This window comes from Puma concolor, chromosome D4 (assembly GCF_028749965.1).
Source record: "Puma concolor isolate L17-30 chromosome D4, mPumCon1.1.hap2, whole genome shotgun sequence".
NCBI classification, from domain to species: domain Eukaryota; kingdom Metazoa; phylum Chordata; class Mammalia; order Carnivora; family Felidae; genus Puma; species Puma concolor.
In genome coordinates this window covers 59,833,063-59,853,076 of record NC_141679.1, presented here as the reverse complement: position 1 = coordinate 59,853,076, position 20,014 = coordinate 59,833,063, and the positions used below count along the sequence as shown (strand labels likewise).

The 20,014-nt window shown below is 47.1% G+C and overlaps 1 protein-coding gene across 6 annotated transcripts in view; it reads right to left on the bottom strand.

Moving 5' to 3' along the window:
- Nucleotides 1-20,014, bottom strand: part of FRMPD1 (FERM and PDZ domain containing 1) — a 141,897-nt gene that overhangs the window by 76,973 nt on the left and 44,910 nt on the right. Inside the window, exon 1 of one of the 6 annotated variants that reach the window (XM_086683529.1) lies at nt 12,933-13,082. The exons of 2 other annotated variants lie outside the window; for them this stretch is intronic. The gene's annotated coding sequence lies outside the window, so the exon portion shown is untranslated. Of the gene's footprint in view, nt 1-4,883; nt 5,074-11,411; nt 11,500-12,463; nt 12,911-12,932; nt 13,083-20,014 lie in introns of those variants that run through there. 3 more of the 6 variants (XM_086683532.1, XM_086683534.1, XM_086683531.1) reach the window with 3 other exon arrangements.

Below are 20,014 nucleotides of genomic sequence, written 5' to 3'. Positions count from 1 at the left end.
ACATTCTATTCCCTCTCCAAAGGGTATTTCCCCCACCCCACCTCAGTGGTCTTCCTGCTTAGCACCCGCCACCCACGTCTTCACCTTGGTGCCCTCCACTCCTTTCTCAGCAAACATTTCACACTTCCATCAAGTAAGTCAGACATAGAACCCAAAAATCAGTTATTCAGTCATCAATTTATTCACCTGATAATCACCATCAAGAGATTGTGGGTCAGCAATGCTCCAGGAACCATACTAAAAGAAGCCAGGGGAGGGAGGGTCAATGAGGTCTGAACAGAAGTACACTTAAGAGAACTCAGAGTTTTCCTGGTAGATGAAGGGAAAGAGCAGGCTAGGCAAAGGGAACAGCATGAGCAAAGTTCCTGAGGCATTTTGAAGCTTCACATATTAAAGGAATATTTGTATTCTTTTCTTTTTGAACTCCAGTATAGTTAATATACTAGTATTACAGATTAATTTCAGGTGCACAATATAATGGTTCAACATCTCCATACATAACCAGTGCCTATCACAAGTGCACTCCTTAATCCCTGTCACCTATTTAACCCATCCCCCCATCCAACTCTCCTCTGGTAACCACCAGTTTGCTCTCTATAAGAGTCTGTTTCTTGTTTTACCTCTCTTCTTTTTCCTTTGCACATTTGTTTTGTTTCTTAAATTCCACAAGTGAATGAAATTACATTGTATTTGTCTTTCTCTGATTGACTTATTTTGCTTAGCATTATACTCTCTAGCTCTTTCCATGTTGTTGCAAATAGCAAGATTTCATTCTTTTTTCATGGCTAAATAATATTCCCTTGGGTGTGTGTGTGTGTGTGTGTGTGTGTGTGTGTGTGTGTGTGTGTGTACTGGGTGTGTAACTGGGTGGCTCAGTTAGTTAAGCGTCTGATTTTGGCTGAGATCTCGCAGTGTACACACACACACACACACACACACACACACACACACACCCTCATATTTACCCATTCATATATCGATGGACATTTGGGCTGCTTTCATAATTTGCCTACTGTAAATAATGCTGCTATAAACATAGGGATGCATGTATCCCTTTGAATTAGTGTTTTTGTATTTTTGGGGTAAATACTAATGCAATTGCTGATCACAGAATAGTTCTATTTTCAATTTTTTGAGGAACCTCCATATTGTTTTCCCACAGTGGCTGCACCAGTTTGCATTCCCACCAACAGTGCCAGAGGGTTCCTTTTTCTCCACATCCTAACCAACACTTGTTGTTTCTCGTATTTTTGATCCTAGCCATTATGACAGGTGTGAGATGGTATCTCATTGTAGTTTTGCTTTTTGTTTCCCTGATGATGAGTGATATTGAGCATCTTTTCATATGTCTATTGGCCACCTGGATGTTATTTTCATTCTCAGGACATGAGAATGAGGGGCTGGCGTTGAGAATGAAAAGTTGGCTCCTGCTAAATTCACCTGCCAACCTGTTCTTTTCCTTGCACCTTGCCTCTGCTTCCAGTCTCTGGCCCATCTCCAATGCAGACTCCTACAAAAGCCTTGAGAACCAACCTCACCATCCTTCTCTCCAGATCTCTCTGCCAGGAGCAGAAATCCTGGCACTCACACCAATGTACTCAGCAATTCCCCAGTGAATAGATGGCTCTGTTTGCTGATTCCTGGGTCTTATCAGTCCAGCTAGGAAAGAAACTTCTGGATAGTGATATAGTCTGTCATACCCATAGCCTCTCAACACTGGGCTTAACTTTTAATAGGCAATCAATAAACGCTTATAGAATCTAACCAAATTAAATTGGGCAGAATAAATACAAGAGAAGGGATGGGAGTGCACAGGTTGTATGCTTCTAACTATCATCCAGACAGCTGGGAAAATTGAAACTGTCTTTGAAAATTAGATTCTGAACACAATCATGACAAAAAATAGATTAATTCTCTTTAGGCATGTAATTCTGCATCTACCTCCTAGACATTTCTCAGTTAGACACACAACTGATACTTGTTAAACTATGCTGCGTATCCCAAGAGCTTCTATACATAAAGGTCAATACATTCTGGAGATTTGGATTTTTTTTTTTTTTTAGCAGGAAAGCAGGAGGAAGAGAGGAAATAAGGTCCCTAATACATGCCATCTCTGCTGGGATTTTCCATATCGATAATTCCAACTCAAAGCGAAAATCCTAATGCCACCTGGGAGGAAACTGTCTCCATCACTAATGCTCTCATGCCCACAGCAAACATTTCTAGATAATTCTTCCCTGAGGGTGCAGAGCCCATACATTCCTCTGGTCTTTCCCTGTTCTGGTTCTGATTACCTTAGCTCTGGATTCATACCCTACCAGGGCTTTCACCACACACTCTGCTTGTTTGTCCCCACACTAGGCTGTGGCCTCAATCCCTATGTGCCCTGGGGTCTAGAACATTCACCCTCCACAAAGCGGATGCTCAATCTGTGTTGTGGAATTAAATGTAGTGCCAAGGCTATTAAGGACCTTAGAAATAACCCAGTCCACAGATAAAAAACTGAGGCCCAGATTGGGGAAGCAACCTCTTCAAATATACAGAGTTGATGATAATTATTAGGTGAAAGAAAGGAAGAAATCAAATACGTTAGCAATGCTGGAGGAATTTGGAGGCTGAAAGGCTTGATGGAATTTGGAAAGGATGGGGGGAAACAAAGTTTGGTTTTAGACCGCCTCTAACCCTAGAAGTTATCTCAATTCCCCTTGATAGCCCTTCAGATAATATAAAAAGGAAATTAACAATTATTGACTATTTACCACGTATATAGGTAGAAAACAGTGGCTGTGTCTTCCTCCGGCCCTCTGTAAGTTTAACACTCGCAGATGGTCCATTAAAGAAGCAAGTAAATAATGTGCCTCAGGTCATGTAGCTAGCAAACCCAGGTATGACGGAGTCAAAAGCCCAGGCACTTTGCCCACGCCCCACTGCCTCTCTGACCCTAGCCCTGAGGCTATGGGTTACCAAGGAAGAGCCAGGAAGACCCAGTGAGCAAGTTTACTGGTGGCCTTGGCCATGTTCCAGGATAACAGACAGCAAGCACCTTCAGAGCCTGAATGTTAGGTCTAGAGCCTCATTGCCTCCTGAAAGTGAAGAGGGCAGGCACCACCCATCGCTAGTGCTTGGCTGACAGGCCAGACCCACTGCAGAAGCAGGTATAAGACAGAAACACACAGGCCTTGCCATAGCCAGGATACCACTGGTGACTGTGAAGGGCATTGCGGGCAGCTGGAGCCAGATGCAAGGCAGGCAATCATCATAATCACGTCTTTCATTTCATCAGTCAGCACCATATGCCAAGCCTGGCCCTCCCAGGACCAGGCCTTCTCCTGGGCTCTGGACTGAACCAGGCTCAGCCCCTGCCTGGGGGAAGCTCACAGTCAAGTGGGGCAGGTTATGTGGAAATACCTCATAGTCACACCATCTGGGGAGGTGCTCCTCCAGCCTGGAAAAGACTTCCTAGACAAGGCAGGGCATTCTGATATGGGGCTATTTCTAGGTGGCTACATCAAACAAGCCTTGTCAAGTTGGGAAATCACTGTTCTTTAAACCCAGCAAGCAAAATAAGAGGCAGAGTTCTCTGAACTGTTCCCCTACACCTGCCCTTAGGGCTCCAAGCAGTGCAGTTGGAGTATCTTACTAGCTGATCCTTCTGATCCTTTGCAAACCTGAGGTTCTTCTCGGTCAAATCTAGTCAGATGACCAGGAAGGGGGCAATCTGGGGTCCCAGTGGGGATACAACTAAGGATACTTTCAGTCTACTGCTCTAGGCCAGTCCCTCCTGGAAGCCTTCCTGGATCTCACCCAAGGCATGGCCAGCTCTCTGCAGGGCTCCCATGGGTCTCTGTAACATGCAGCACCCCGCCCTACACTGACTTGCTGTCAGCTGCAGGTGGGGCAGGACTGTCTGAGTCATCTGTCTCCTCCCTCCTCCCCACCCCCTGCAGAGACCTTTCTTAGCAAAGCATACTGACCCGAGAGGAGCAGCAGTCAAAGAGGACACTCTGGGTAGGTGTGAGTCAGTAATCCCAGAGCAGCAGTGACAGTCACGAGTAGAAGTATGGAGTGGTTCAGTGCTAGACCCACTCAGCCACCGCCCTCCTGCTGCATCCCCTCAGCTCCACCACGGGGCTTCACCAGACCCAACACTCTTGCTTGCCCGAGGCCTTTTTGGCACTCTGGCATGTCAACTGCAAACAAAGTGATGCATACGCTCTTTGGAGAAAAGCATATTTTATTTGTGTTGCATTTGGAGAATGCATCAGCGAGTAGCAACTAAAAACTCCACCTAATGGGCCATGGAACTTCTGAAACAGGCTACCCAAAAGGCAAAAAGATCACACTACAATACACTCTGAAAGCTGCGAAGAAGCACTTCCCTATTTTTCAGAAAGAGATATGTACCTGGGCGCTGAGAATATAAATAATTTCCCTCAAGTTCAATGAGCCAATCTTGGACTGAATTAGAGGGGAAATGCAAGGACATTAAGTCTTCCTTTCTGTGTCCCTTCTCTATCCAGAGCACGTTCACTAGGGGATCTCCCCTACGCCTAAGAATTAGTAATGAATATTTTAATAGCCACAACTTCTTCCCATTGATAAAAACTCCACTGACTAGCCAGGACATGCTGGTGAAGACTGAAGGACCAGAAAAACCCACCCACATCTGCAGAACCAGGCCCCTCAGAGCAGCAGCCTGGATGCTAAAGAAAGGAAGTCACATGACATGTGCCCAATGGAGACCTGAGGCTGGGGACCCTGGAGAGCTGGGCTCAAATACAATCGAGAGCAGTCACATAAGGAGAGAAAGTAAGAGGCCAAAGGCTGAATAGTGCCCCAAGAGATATGTCCAAACCCCAATCCCAAGAATCTGTAAATGTTACCTTAATTTGAAAAAGGATCTTTGCAGATGCAATTAGGTGAAGGGTCTTCAGGCAAGGAGCTGATCCTGGATTATCCAGGTGGGCCCTAAAAGCAATGACAAGTGTCCTAATCAGAGTGAGGCAGAGGGAGATTCAACCCAGACAGGAGGAAGAGCCAGTAGTGATGAAGCCACAAGTCAAGGAATGCCAGCAGCCACCAGAAGCTGGAAGACGCAAAGAAAAAATTCTTCCTTAGAGCCTTCCAAGGGAGCACAGCCCTGTCGACACCTTGATTTCAGACATCTGGGTTCCAGGACCGTGACAGAATACATTTCTGCTGTTTTAAGCCAAGGTTGCAGTGATTTGTTACAGCAGCCATAGGACACTGATACAGTGCCGTAGACGTTATCAGACTGACGAGGGCTCTGAGTCCCAGAGAGGGCACTGCCTCAACCGGAGCCACTCCACATCAGCCACTGGTCCCAGACACTCTCCTCTACAGCTCACCAGGCCTCTCTGACACCAGCATGAGTGCGGTTCCACAGGAACCTAACTGGGCCTCAGGTTGTGCTAAATGCAAAGACAGACTCTGGAGTGAGGCTGCCCTGCTCTTGCTCCCCTCCGGGCTGGTCAGACCTCACCTGCATGGCTATTGTGTCCAATTCAATTGTGTCTTTTTCAGGGGACTGGATAAACTGGGACATTCTAACTGAAGCAGTGAAGATTCACGGACCTGATCCCTGTCTTTGATTGGACAATCAATGGCAGAAATGGCCATCATGGGGAAGAAGAAACAGATTTCTGCGTGGGGCTTCAAAGGGCAGAATCAAGGCCAATGGGGCAGCCACAGCCTGCAGGGAGAGTCAGTGCAGCATAATGAAGAACTTTCTAATAATCAGAGCCAACTGACAATGGAATAGAAATGCCTCGAGGATTGGCAGGTCCAAGCAGAGAGAGGCTGGGTGCACTAGGGGAATTCCTGCACCAGAAAAAGCTCTACTCGATCATCTCCGGAGTTGGCAACCCTGTTTGAAGTCTATGACTATTAGATAAGTATCCTGTAAAATATTTTGCATGAGTCTGGATTTTCAGCATACAGGCAGGGAGTGCTCTCACTGAGGAACTTATTTACACAGCTTTTGTCTAAAACAAACAAACAAACAAAAAACGAAGTACTGCAACTAACCAGAAATGAGCTCAGAAAAAAAATCGTTCCTCCTGCTCCTCTATGCTAATATCTCCAACTCCCAGGAAGGAAGAAAGAGGGAGAACATATTTCTCCCAATATGCGGACATCACCCTTTGACCTCACCAGGAACCAACAGCATATGCTCCAGTACCCGGGGAACTTTGGGCTTGATGTCCTTCTCCAGGGAAAACCAGAGAGAACAGAGACTGTTTATTTTAATCATTGCTTTTCCTTTTGCATTCTTCCGAATTCTACATTTGGAACAAAGAAAACAACAAAGCAGTAACTCAGAAGTATACCTATGTTGATGCTCAAAACTTAACCTTGGAGAGGTTTTTTATGGGGGGGGTGGTATTGTTATCACTGGTTGTAACAAGTGCTAGCCTACACCCCACATTCTGGATATGCATAGAACAGGAAGCACGGCATTTCTCATCTGCCTGCACATCTGTCTTCTCTTAAGTCAAAATCTCAGAGAACTAAGCACTGTTGCATCCGGGTGAATTCCTCTGAAGCTCTTTCCGTTCAGCATTTTGAAAATTTGCCATGTTACCCTTCTACTGAAATGGCTGAGCTTTTCAGATCATTCCTCAAGAGAGGTCAAAAGAATAGACTTTCATATTTTTAGATTTGCCACCATCTCTTTTCTAGCCTGTAATTAGTGGGGTTTTTTTTTTTCTCTTTTTCTAGAAGAACCAGTGTTAAGCACACACATCATTCATCAGCCAGCTTGTGAAACGACTGGAAGCCCAAACCTTTTCTAACCACTGGCAAAAAAGGGTCTCCAAACGTCAGGTGGGTCCCTGAAAATACTGTGTCACTTCAGTGAAATTAATGACTACCTCCCTCATGTCGACTGGCCGAGCACCAAATAGGGCTTCCCATTGTCCTTCAGGCAGATAGTTCATTACTTTTAAAACCCTCATATTTGCAGAGCTGCATAATGTAATCTGTACTTACCAAAACAAATTTAAGACGGCATTATTCTGCTTCTGTGAATGCATATTAAGTTTGGTGCATGTCTTAAGACTACAGTGGAAATATAGCTACAACAGCTATGCATAAATCAAAATTTTATATACTGAATGGTGTTAAATACACAGGCATGTTTGGTATTTGAAAGCTTTCTGTACCAGATCTTTCGGTATGGTGGAGAATCCTTTCATAATATAAATAGTGCTCAATTTATCTAGCTTGAAGGTTCATTTTTTACATCATATATTTATTAAAAATAGGCCATATTGGAAAGCTAAATTCAAAATTCAGACTCCTGTTTGAGGTTACATCAACTCTTCATCAAATGAAGGATCCACATTTTAAGGCAGCAGAATGCCTCAAGAGGGTTCATCTGGGGACCACGAGCCCTGAGCATCAGCATCGCATTTCTGGCATGACTCAAACCATTTCAGATCTCGGGAAAATCACAGGCTTTTGTCAGTCCAGTACAGCAAACACATATGAAGCTTGCACAAGGGCTAAGCTCTGTGAGAAGGGCTGTGGAGTGGAGGTAAGAGGGACATTGTGCCTGTCCTTTCAGGGACTTCTCATGGCCATGGCCACGTGCACAAATGACTGCACATAAAATCCTCCACGGTTGACTGTACTACATTTAGAGATACTAAATGCAGTGAGAGATCAGGGGCAGATAAGAGCTCTGGGAGGAGGGGATCCGGAAGACAGCTGAACTGGGCCCTCAGGCGTGGGCACGACCACCTGGGCTGAGGTACCTGCTAGGGAGGGGCCAGGTGGAGAGGCAAGGGCCTGGAGACCTGGGGGTGAGATTAAGTGTGGAGGACCTGGTGAGGGAGGAGGGGCACTAAGAGAATAGATGGAGACAGCCTGGGGCACCTGGGTGGCTCAGTTAGTTGAATGGTTTAGCGGTTTAGCAGCTGAGTCTTGTTTTCGGCTCAGGTCATGATCCCGGGGTGGTGAGATCAAGCACCATGTCAGGGCAGGAGGGAGGCACCCCCAGTGCTGACCATGGAGCCTGCTTGAGATTCTGTCTTTCTCTCTCTCCCTCTGTCCCTCTCCCCCATTCACACACACTCTTTCTCTCTCAAATTAGAGAATTAAAAAAAAAAAAAAAAGATGGAGGGACGCCTGGGTGGCTCAGGCAGTTAAGCGTCCAACTTCGGCTCAGGACATGATCTCCTGGTTCGTTAGCTCAAGCCCCTCATCGGGCTGTGTGTTGACAGTGTGGAGGCTGCTTGGGACGCTCTCTCTCTTCCTTTCTCTACCCTCCCCCACTTGCACTCTATTTCTCTCTTCTCTCAAAATAATAAACTTTAAAAAAAAAAAAGGATGGAGACAACCCATCGTGTCCGCCAGGCTGAGGACTGTGGACTTCATTATCCGTATACGAGGGACCCACAGGAGGTCCCTGGGCCATACTTTAGACAAAACAGAAGTCCAACCAACATTCAGAGAGAGAATAGAAAGGTGGAGACACGTTTGAGAGAGATTTTGCAAGTAAAAATGACAGGGCTTGGTGAGTGACTGGATTTCAGTCAAGAGGGATCAAGGGAGAGAGTGAGGTCACAGGTGACTACGTGCCCCTGCTATGCAATTTCCAGCGTGGGAGTGGGGGGGAGGACACTGGCCAGGGGGCATCTCACAGCAGGGACGGTGGGGGGCAAGGCTGGCTTTGGCGACACCACTCATGCTTCTCCTTGGCACATCAGTGAGCACTCCAGGGGCACTACTCTTCAGGGCTCGCAGTAAGAGGAGATGGGGGAAAGGGAGAAGAGGTGAGGGAGGAGGGACACAGAGGAAAGGAGGAAGGGACAGGAGAGGGAGGGTAAGAAAAGGAAAGAGAGATGAAAAGAGGGAGGCAGAGAGATCCTGAAGAAGTGGCTCTACAGGAGGATGTTCCCAAAGCAGTGACCACGCTGCCACTCTGGGCCTGGTTTTGCAGGAAAGTGCTGTGGCTAGGTATTCCTCTTTTCAGAACTCCTAAAACATAGTTTTGTTTTGTTTTTTTAATTTTTTAAAAGTTTTAGAGAGAGGGAGAGAGAGAAGCCCAAGTAGGCTCTGCATTGTCAACACAGAGTCTGATAGCAGGGCTTGAACTCACAAACTGTGAGATCATGACCTCAGCCAAGATCAAGAGTCAGGTGCCCAACCAACCGAACCACCCAGGTGCCCCAAAGACTGTTAATACATAGTTTGTATTGAAGGCAACCTCTCTGGAGTCTCCCAAGCACCGAGGGGGTAATATCCACGCACACGGCCTATCTAGTCTGAGAACACACCAAGCTTTTCAGGCCTCTGGGGCTTTGCATTTCCCATTCCCCTCACCGCCACCCCACCCTCTTAACTTTCATCCAGTGTTTGCTACATACCTGGCACTATTTCAAGTACATTACATATATCAACTCATTGAATCCCCAAACAACTCTTTCAAGTAGGATTATTATGCCCAGTTTACAGATGAAGAAACTGAAGTCCATAAGATTAAATAACATGACTATGGAATATATTTACTTGGCAGGGGGGCCAGTATTCAAATCCAGGCGTTGTGGCCGGGCGTCTACAATCTCATACCAAGGCCAGGTTGCCTCGTCCTGAGCCAGATGGCACCCCCGCCCCCCTCAGCTCTAGTCCCAACTGACTCCTTCTCTCCTTTAGTTCCTAGTGACTCAGACAGGCCTTCCTCCGTCACCCCCATCACCTTCTCTCACATTACCCTGTTCATTTCCTTCCCAGCCCTTAGCCAACCTGTAATTATTTATGTATTTACTTGATTATTATGTGTCTCCTACTAGGAAATAAACTCCAGGAACACAAGGGTCTTCCCTTTTGTTCCAGTGTATTCCTGGGGCACCTAGAATAGTTCTCTGGCACAGAGAAGGTATTCCACAAATAACTGTTGCATGAACAAATGAAGGGCAGTATAATGGCTGCTAAGTGGTATACATAGGTTCACAAAGTATCGCAATGTCGTTCTTCACCCTCCTGTCCTAGTCTCCTTCCTTGGCTCCTACAGACCCCTAGCAACCCACACTAAGGCAGATGGGAGCCGGTGCCTGGTTCCAGCATATATGGACAATGCTGATGTATTTATAAACGTGCCTGACTGTCAACCCGCCCCCCCCCCCCGCCCCCCCCCCCCGCTCCTGGGTCCTTGAGCACATAGTGATAAGCTTGTGGGAGGCAGGGATTGCATGTTCTGATTAACCTATCTGTGGCCTCCCACCACCTAACAGTATTTATAGGACATTGTCTGCTGTTGATGTCGGTGTCTGATCTGAGCACCCCGCAAATAACAAAAAGCCCCTGCCCTTGAATCAGGAGGTCCCCTGAATACAAATCATATTGTTACAGGAACTCCAGTCTGATGGTAAGGTTCCAAGTCAATACACACGCTAAAACAAAAGGCACTATTTATACACTTCAGTGGTGTCTACCAACACTTATGGAGCTTGCCAATGAACACTTTAGTAAAAGAAACCATTATCAAATACCTATTGTTATGCAAACACTGTTAGGCACTTTATACATGATCTCATTTAACCCTGTGCATTGGAATTACTCTTATTCCCCTTTTACAGATGAGAAAAGTGAGGTTCAGAGGCCCAAAATCCCCCCAAGTGTGGATTCAAGCCCAGGTTCCGACTCTCTTGAGCCTCTTCCCACTATCCTCTGAAGTTTTCTGCCTTCTCCCTGCTTCCACCAGACCTGCTGTCTTCCATCTGGGCCCCGGGCTCTCCTGACTCATACCAGTTCCTTGACCTAAAATGGTCTTTCCACTTGTCACCACCTGTTGAAATCCTCTTCCCCCTCCCACCTCCCGTGGTACGGTCTACCTCATTGTCTCCAGTGAGAATCCCCTCCTCAGTGTTCGTGAGGTCCCCAGTAAGAACTCCCAAAATGTGGAGCGCCTGGGTGGCTCAGCAGGTTGAGCATCTGACTCTTGATTCCGGCTCAGGTCCTGGTCTCATGGTTCATGGGATCACATCCAGCTCTACCCTGATGGTATGGATCCTGCTTGGGATTCTCCCTCTCTGCCCCTATGTGTGCACGTGCTCTCTCTCTTAAAATAAGTAAACATTTAAAAAAAAATAAGAAAGAACTCCCAGAATGGCCTGTGGTATGTTCCTCTTTCTTCCTCACTAGACCCTGAGCTCCTTGAGGGGAGGGCCTACTGGTATTTTCCTGTTTCTTCCTGAACGAGTGGTAAGAAAGTGCTTGCCAACCCACTGAAGAAGGAAGAGGGAAAAGACTGGTGCGATTCTAATGCATCTGAGCGGTCAAAGGCTCTGGACAAATTAGCTTCAGCTACACAGCATGGCTGGGAAAAGGCAAACCTATGTACCACAACTCTGCTGTTTCCCTGCCCCAGTCACAAAGCACACTCTTACCAGTCCTCTGATTTCATAAAGCTTGAAACTTAAAACCGGGAAGTCTGGGAAGGAAATAAAATAATAAAATCACTTCCACAAGAATCCTTTGGTAGTAATGGATTTCACCCACACCCTGGGGAGATGCTAACTGCAGCACAAGGGGGACAGAAGATGGGGCAAAAGAACAAAGCTCACCTCTAGGACATCAGTTAAGTACCTCACAGTTGTTCTGCTGTGGCTGCACCAGAACGCACTTGTCCTGGAAAACATGTACTTGCCAAACCGTAGGCCTCTCCAAGTATGCCTGTGTTGAACACCCAGCAAGGAATGCCTGATTTAGAGTGACTTTCTATATCATCTAGATTGGAAAACATCTCACCCATCACTTTAGAAACAAGTAGATGCTGGCCTCTATGTCGGACCCCCAGAACAGTGCATTTTTACCCCTGGAACAACTATTTTGAGGTTTTAACAAAAATAACCGACTCACAAACAGAAACGCTTCCTGATCTATAAGCCACTCTGAAAACAAATCATTATGCTGTTGAATATTTTATGATGGTCCAAAGCACTGACGGAGAGAAGGCCAGCATTCACCAATCCTTGCCATGTCTATTTCGGGACTCCCAAAGCACCGTGCAAATCCCTTTATTTTCTAAACTCCCATTTGCAAGTGCTGGGTGTATGTTTCCTCTCTACCCAATATTTCCTCTACCCAAACTAACCCTAAATAGACGTGGAAGATTCCACCTCTCCAAAGTTTACAGCAGGACAGCAAGGATCATCTAGTGCATATTCCTCCCTCCCCACTTGTCGGTGGCAAAACTACTAGGGGACTTGCCCAAGGTCACACAGTCAGTGGATGGCAGAGGGGCCACCAAAAGCCAGGGCCCGGACTCTAAGCTCCAGCAGCGTCCTCTTCCCAGACACTGACTTAACACCCCTCACAAAGCTCAGCCCAAACTTCTGCTGGCTAGCGATGTGACGCCCCCTCACCCAGACTGACTTCTGTGGGTTCCACCCCACAAGGAGCCCTGGAGCTGAGACACTTAGGGGTACCCCTGACTCACAAAACGGCAAGACAGCCGTGCGCTTCAGATGATCATCCTGGCGAACCCCTCCTGGTCCAGGTGTGGCCGTCGAAACGGGGCAGGACTGGCTGGTCTGAGGTCACTCAGAAACTCGGCGCTAGCGATGGCCGCACCTGAATCCAGGTCTCCCGCCACCCGGTTTGCCGCTCTTTGCACTACCCCATGCACGTCTCAAAAACTTAAGCAACACATTGATGCTGGGGCAGATTTAACCGTTGCACGCCCTGAGCGAACTCGCGGACGCGCCCCCCACCGGGATGGGACACGAGGACTGGAGCCGGGCGCAGGTCAGCCGGGGGCGGTGGTGCAAGCAGAGCGCACGGCGGAGGGCGGCGCGGAGGAAGCCGAGGGGCAGGCAGCCTGCAGCTACCGGAGGCGCAGGCCCGGGGCGTAGGGACCGTCAGTCCCCCCCTCCCAAAACTTTGCGGCGCCGGGACCTCGCCCTTACCTGCAGAGGAGGCGCCGCCCGCGCGGACGCGGACCCGAAGAGCTGACGCTTTCGGCGAGGGGCAGCCCCGCCCGGCGGCGGGCACGGACGCGGGCAAGGCTCGGGCAGCGGCTCGGCTCGGGCTCGGCTCGGGCTCCGCCTCCCGCGCCGCGGCTGCAGCCGGAGGGGGGGCGCAGGGCCCGGCCGCGCCCGCGCCGTCTGGCCACGGCAGGTGCTGAGGCTGCAGCTGCGGGGCTGCCAGCTGCCGGCGCCGCGACCCCCGCCCCGGGGGAGGAGCCCCGCGCGCCGCCTCCGCGGGCCCGGGAGGTCCCGGCCCGCCGCAGTGGGCGGTCCCGCTCCCACCCGGGCCTGCCTCCGCCGGCCTTCCCCGGCTCCCCACCGAGGCACGCAACGTCCGCCGAGTACCCACGGGGAGACTGAGGCCGGGAGAGGAAAGGGGCTCCCCCAAGGTCACCCGGTCCGCCGGCGGCGGGGCCAGACTGGAACCTAGAAGAGTCCCAAGGAACGACCGCCTGCTCACTCCACCCTCCCCCTGGCTGTCACACTCCAAGGCTTTTCGAAGAACTCCAGCTACGTGGGACTCTGGGGAATGCAGATGGCCCCAACTTCGCCCTCCTCTCAACAGGCTCCCGGGCTGCGGGGAGATGCAAGAAGTGGACCCACTTTGGCACTACGGCCTTCCTTCTCTGCCTCTAAATTCCTTCAGTGCCCGAGCGTTGGGGTCCCTTAGCTTTCCCGAGGCTCTCTAACTACTCCTGCTTGGTCTCCTTTGAGGGCTCCTCACACCCCAAAGCCCTGAAATGCCGCTATGCCTAGGACTCTGCACTCAGCCCTCTTCCGACTCCCTGGGCCATCTTACCCACTGCTCTGGTTCTGGCCCTACACCTATCTGTCCATCCCACCCAAATTCATGCCTCTGTCCAAGAACTCTTTTCCCTGCTGACGAATGTACCTAGCACCTACTAGGTCCCTACCCGTGTTAGACCCTAAAGATACAGCTTCGAATAAAGCACTATCCCTGCCCTCAGGAATGCACTAATGGGCTGTTAATACAGTGCAGCTCTTAGAGTAATAGTGTGATCCCAGGGTGCCAAGCGGGGCACCTGCATTGGCTGAGCAAGGGAAGAAGGCCTCCTGAAGAGGATGCCCTCTACACAGAAACCCGGAAAGGCTGAAGAGGTGGCTGGTGACAGGGCGGAGTGTGGAGAGAGCTTTCTAGGCAGAAGCCACAGGAACAAAGACCCAAAGATGAGAGGGAGCCCCTTGAGGGAAGGGAAGGGGCAGAGAGCTGAAGCATGAGAGGTAGTTTTGAGTGGGGAAGGGGCACCATCAGATTGGTATATAGATCAATCTGGTGATGGAATGGAGCACAAATGTAAGTGAATTAAGTGTGTCCTTCATCAAATTAAAACCAAAAATGGGGATGCCGGAGTGGCTCAGTCGGTTGAGCATCTGACTTCAGCTCAGGTCATGATCTCGCAGCTTGTGAGTTTGAGCCCCGACGACTCTCAGCCGTCAGCTGTCAATACGGAGCCCACTTCAGATCCTCTGTCCCCCTCTCTCTCTGCCCCTCCCCTGCTCTCAAAATACACTTCAAAGTTTTTTCAAAACTAAAAACAAAACAAAACAAAAAAAGACAAAAACAAAAATAGCACTACAGCCTACCTGGCCTAAATGAAGAAAGGCAGTCCAGCACCTGCCTCCTGTATATCTTTTACTTCCAAATCCAGGCTTCTATTCAAAACCTCTCTCCTCAGAGGCTCCCTCTTGGAAAGGCCTCCTAGCTACCTACACCCAAAGATCTCTTTTCTCTCAGTGCTCCAGCCCCTCTGTCACCCAGATCCATGGGCTGAGTTAGCCCTTCACTCCTTGGGGTCTGCTTCCCCGATCTGTCTCTACTCTAGGGACAGTGTACCGAATTCTGCCTCGGGATAAGCATCATTAGGGGAAGGGGACAGAAAATGGAAAATTCTAAAGCCATGGTGGAAATAAAGTAAGCTTCTAAAAACCTAAGTGTTGTACCTGTCCACATTATTTCTTAACAACTCCATGCAAATCTATCTCTAAAGACAGTTTAATTTTTTTACTGATGTGTTGTAGATAAAGATTAATAACCAAATTACTCTCCCTAATGCAGATTAAAGACTGAAGAGGGCACTTGTCAAGAAAGGAAAATAAAAACTCAACCCCCTTGTGCAGCAAGTACAGATTTTGCCCATGGAATTTTGTCCTGTCCCTCTCTATTTCCTAGCTGCCCATGCCAGAAGTATCTTCCTCTTCAGGAGCTTTATGTACTTAATGTGTAAACACTTTTCACCCATGGCACCTGGGTCCCCGTTCTGCCTTGGTTCCCATTCCGATTGCTTTTCTCCCTCAGCTTTCCTTGTCCGCTGGCTGTTTAAATGCCAAGGTTCCTCATGTCCCCTCTTGGTCTCTTTTGTCTCTTCTCTCTGAGCAATTCTGTCTGATGCGTGGTTCAGTCCAGACCTTATTCTGTGCTCCAAACCCAGAGGCATAACTGCCAGCGGAACATCTCCTGAATCCTCCTCAGGTGCCCCAGTCTCAAAGGAGCCAAAACCAAACTCTCACCTTTCCCCTAAATTACCCCTTTTATATTGCTTCCGTTCCTCAACTGGCAGTGGCACTTACACCAAAACCCAGGGGATATTCTAGACTCTTCCCTCTTCATGGCCCTCATACCCTGCTGGTCGCTAAGTCCAGTCAACTCTGTCTCCATAGCATCCCTTCCACACGTCTCCTCCTCTTCATCTTGCCCACTCCCTGTGCCTTACTCAGTTGGAGCCTCACCATTTCTTGGCGAAGCTGTAGTAAATGCCTCTAATCTTGCCTATTTGCAATTCATCTTCCACATGCTTCCAGAGATCCCTTTTTTAAAAGTTTATTTATTGATCTTGAGAGAGAGAGAGAGAGAGAGCATGTGCACAAGTGGACAGAGAGAGAGAGAGAGAGAGAGAGAGAGAGACAGAGAGAATCCCAAGCAGGCTCTGCACGGGGCTTGAACTCAAGAACTGCGAGATCATGACCTGAGTCATAGTTGGACAATTAACTGACTGAGCCACCCAGGTCCCCCTGTCAGGGATCTTTTTAAACCAGGAATCAGACAAGTCCCTCTCCTGCTCAAGATACCTCGACTGTTTCTTCTTGACCTATGGCAAGCCCCTAACTGCTTAGCATGGCATGCAGCCCTCAGTAATCTGACCTGTTCCGGCTACAGCCCCATTTAGACATCACCCTATACCTCACACCAAATACCTCTTGTTCCTAGGGCACATCATATTTTACAATAGTAAAAATAGCTACAATTTATTAACTTACTACCGTGTGTCAGGCACCGTGTTAAGTGCTTTACACACAACATTTCATGTAAGGAAAGACGTGAAGCATAGCGCTAAACAATACGGTCTCAAGCCAAACCGCCTCTCTTCAAATCCCAACCCAGCCACTTGTTAACGGGTATAAGCAAGGGAAAGCTCCACACCCTCTCAGTTCCAGGTTTCTCCCTCTGCAAACGTAGCGGAAGAAGAACAACCGAGAGTGACTAGGGGTAAAACAGTGCTCACTCCCTGCTGGCCGGCACTTAGTCAGGCTTATAAACAGTGTAGGCAGTGAGGGCTGCCATGCTCCTTTTTCACAGAAGGAAACTGAGGCCCTAGGAAGTGCAGTCATTCACCTAAGACCTGAAGCCCTACAGTAGCGGTGCTGGGCCTCACCTGGGATTCTAAATCCCCCACAGCTAAGTGCTTTGCATAAGCTATTGGCTCACTCTGGGACGTTTCCTGGTTTCCCGTTTGTTTCCTACGTTTACTGCAACTTGCCAGACAGACTCTTCCTCCTTTAAACCCCGGTCAAAAGTATCTTCTCTATGAGGTCTTCCCAGTACCTCCCGTGTGCCTGTGCTGCACTTGGGCGATTCTTCAAATAAAACGCCAAGTGCCCCACATTACAATGATTTATTCACATGTGCATCTTCTTGAAGCCTCCTTGAGAAAGACAATTACCTTATTTATTTTTGTCTTCCTAGAACTCTATAGATATTTGTTGAATGAATAAATAAATCAATGAATAAAACATACATAAGATTCTCAAAGGAACTTTACCCTAACAGCTGTCATTTCAAACTAGATCACTTTTAATCTCTGTTTCTGTCACTGTCAAGTCATTTTTGGTGAGAGAATACCGTCAAATGATCTGATATTAATATAGAGCAAGATACAGCACGACTGAAATCTCTCATATGGCTATTTGATCACGCCTTGTCCTTCTCAGATGTTTCTCCTTTTTTAGTGATACTATGTAATAACCCATAATGAGAAGCTGTGTTGCATCCTAATGAGACTTCCTGACTAAAACATCTGAGGTTTGAATTTATTTCCCATAAGTACCATTTCAGCTAAAAGTTTTGCTTTCTCCACAGCATGAGCGTGTCATTTGTTACTGGCTAAGTGCCCATACCTTCGCTTTATCCGTATTAATCTCCTTTGCATCCAAATACTTCTGAGAGCTGACTTAATAGTTAGCTTTTCTATATAATTTCCTTCTTCGAATGCCTAACTCTTCCTGACTTCATATCTATTGTTCCCAAAATAGAATAGTTTACTGCTTCAAATTTTAGCTTTACTGTCTGTGGTGATTGAAGACAGTTTTTGCTTCTCCTCAGAATGATTGAATTCCATGAGGCTAAAAAAATTGAAACCTGCTGCTGTCACTTTGTATGGAGTAGTGTTTTTAAAGTAGACGTTAGAAACTTTTATTTGGTATACCAGTACATTGGTACAATACATTGGCAATTTTAATGCCGTCATATCAAATTACTGAGAAGCAGTGCAGGTGAAGAAATGAATAATGGTCTGGGAGGCGGGAAAAAACAAAAACAAAAAGGATTCTAGTACTGTTCTGCCCATTGCCCAAATCCCCTCAATCTTCAGGCTACAGAAGAAAGGAGAAGTGAGACAGAATGACCTTCAAGGTTTCTTTCAGATCTAAAATGACATGGTTCCTGCAATACCTATCAAAATAACACCAGCATTCTTCACAGAGCTAGAACAAACAATCCTAAAATTTGTATGGAACCAGAAAAGACCCCAAACAGCCAAAGTGATCTTGAAAAAGAAAACCGAATCTGGAGTCACCACAATCCCAGTCTTCAAGTTGTATTACAAAGCTGTAATCATCAAGACAGTGGTGCTGGGAAAACTGGACAGCGACATGCAGAAGAATGAACCTGAACCACTTTCTTACACCATACACAAAAATAAACTCAAAATGGATGAAAGACTTCAATGTAAGACAGGAAGCCATCAAAATCCTTGAGGAGAAAGCAGGCAAAAACCTCTTTGATCTTGGCCACAGCAACTTCTTACTCAACACAACTCCGGAGGCAAGGGAAACAAAAGCAAAAATGAACTATTGGGACCTCATCAAAATAAAAATCTTCTGCACAGCAAAGAAAACAATCAGCAAAACTAAAAGGCAACTGACAGAATGGGAGAAGATATTTGCAAACGACATATCAGAGAAAGGGTCAGTATCCAACATCTATAAAGAACTTCTCAAATTCAACACCCCAAAACCAAATAATCCAGTGAAGAAATGGGCAAAAGACATGAATAGACACTTCTCCAAAGAAGACATCCAGATGGCCAACTGACACATGAAAAAATGCTCAACATCACTCACCACCAGGGAAATACAAATCAAAGCCACAATGAGATACCACTTCACACCTTTCAGAATGGCTAACATTAACAACTCAGGCAACAACAGATGTTGGCGAAGATGCAGAGAAAGAGGATCTCTTTTGCACTGCTGGTGGGAATGCGAATTGGTGCAGCCACTCTGGAAAACAGTATGGCGGTTCCTCAAAAAGTTAAAAATAGAACTACCCTATGACCCAGCAATTACACTACTAGGTATCTATCCAAGGGATACAGACGTGCTGTTTCGAAGGGGCACATGCACCCCAATGTTTATAGCAGCACTATTGACAATAGCCAAAGTATGGAAAGAGCCCAAATGTCTATCGATGGATGAATGGATAAAGAGGATATACAATGGAGTATTACTCGGCAATCAAAAAGAATGAAATCTTGCCATTTGCAACGACATGGGTGGAACTGGAGGGTATTATGCTAAGTGAAATTAGTCAGTCAGAGGAAGACAAATATCATATGATTTCACTCATATGAGGACTTTAAGACACAGAACAGATGAACACAGGGAAGGGAAGCAAAAATAATATAAAAACAGGGAGGGAGACAAAACATAAGCAACTCTTAAATATGGAGAACAAACAGACGGTTACTGGAGGGGTTGTGGAAGGGAGGATGGGCTAAATGGGTAAGGGATATTAAGGAATCTACTCCTGAAATCATTGTTGCACCATATGCTACCTAACCTGGATGTAAATTAATTAATTAATTAATTAATTAATTAAAAGAAATTTAAAAAAATTTTAAATGACATGATTCCTTAATGGGCCTTCAAGTGGTCATTCAACCAACATTGTTGAGTATCTACTACGGACTTATGCCTGTTGAAGTGTAGTGATTTAAACTTAAACCCAGACCAGATGGGGAATGGAATGGTTTGGTTAAGAGAGTGTTATGGCACAAAAACTAAATATGTGTCTTTAGTATTCAAGAGCAACTTCATAATGAACTATAACGAAGACAGTTTCTTTGAGACTAGGGTGAGCTGAGACTCATGGACTGTTGAAGTACTGCAGGAAGACTTAGGAATAGCCCTTTATGAGATCCATGCCAGCACTTATGGCAAGCTGCTTGTAGAAAAGCAGTGCCCTGGGGCGCCTGGGTGGCTCAGTCGGTTAAGTGTCCGACTTCGGCTCAGGTCATGATCTCACGGTCCGTGAGTTCGAGCCCTGCATCGGGCTCTGTGCTGACCGCTCAGAGCCTGGAGCCTGTTTCAGATTCTGTGTCTCCCTCTCTCTCTGATCCTCCCCTGTTCATGCTCTGTCTCTCTCTGTCTCAAAAATAAATAAACGTTAAAAAAAAAATTTTTTTTTTTAAAGAAAAGCAGTGCCCTAGTGTTCTAGAACCCAGTTC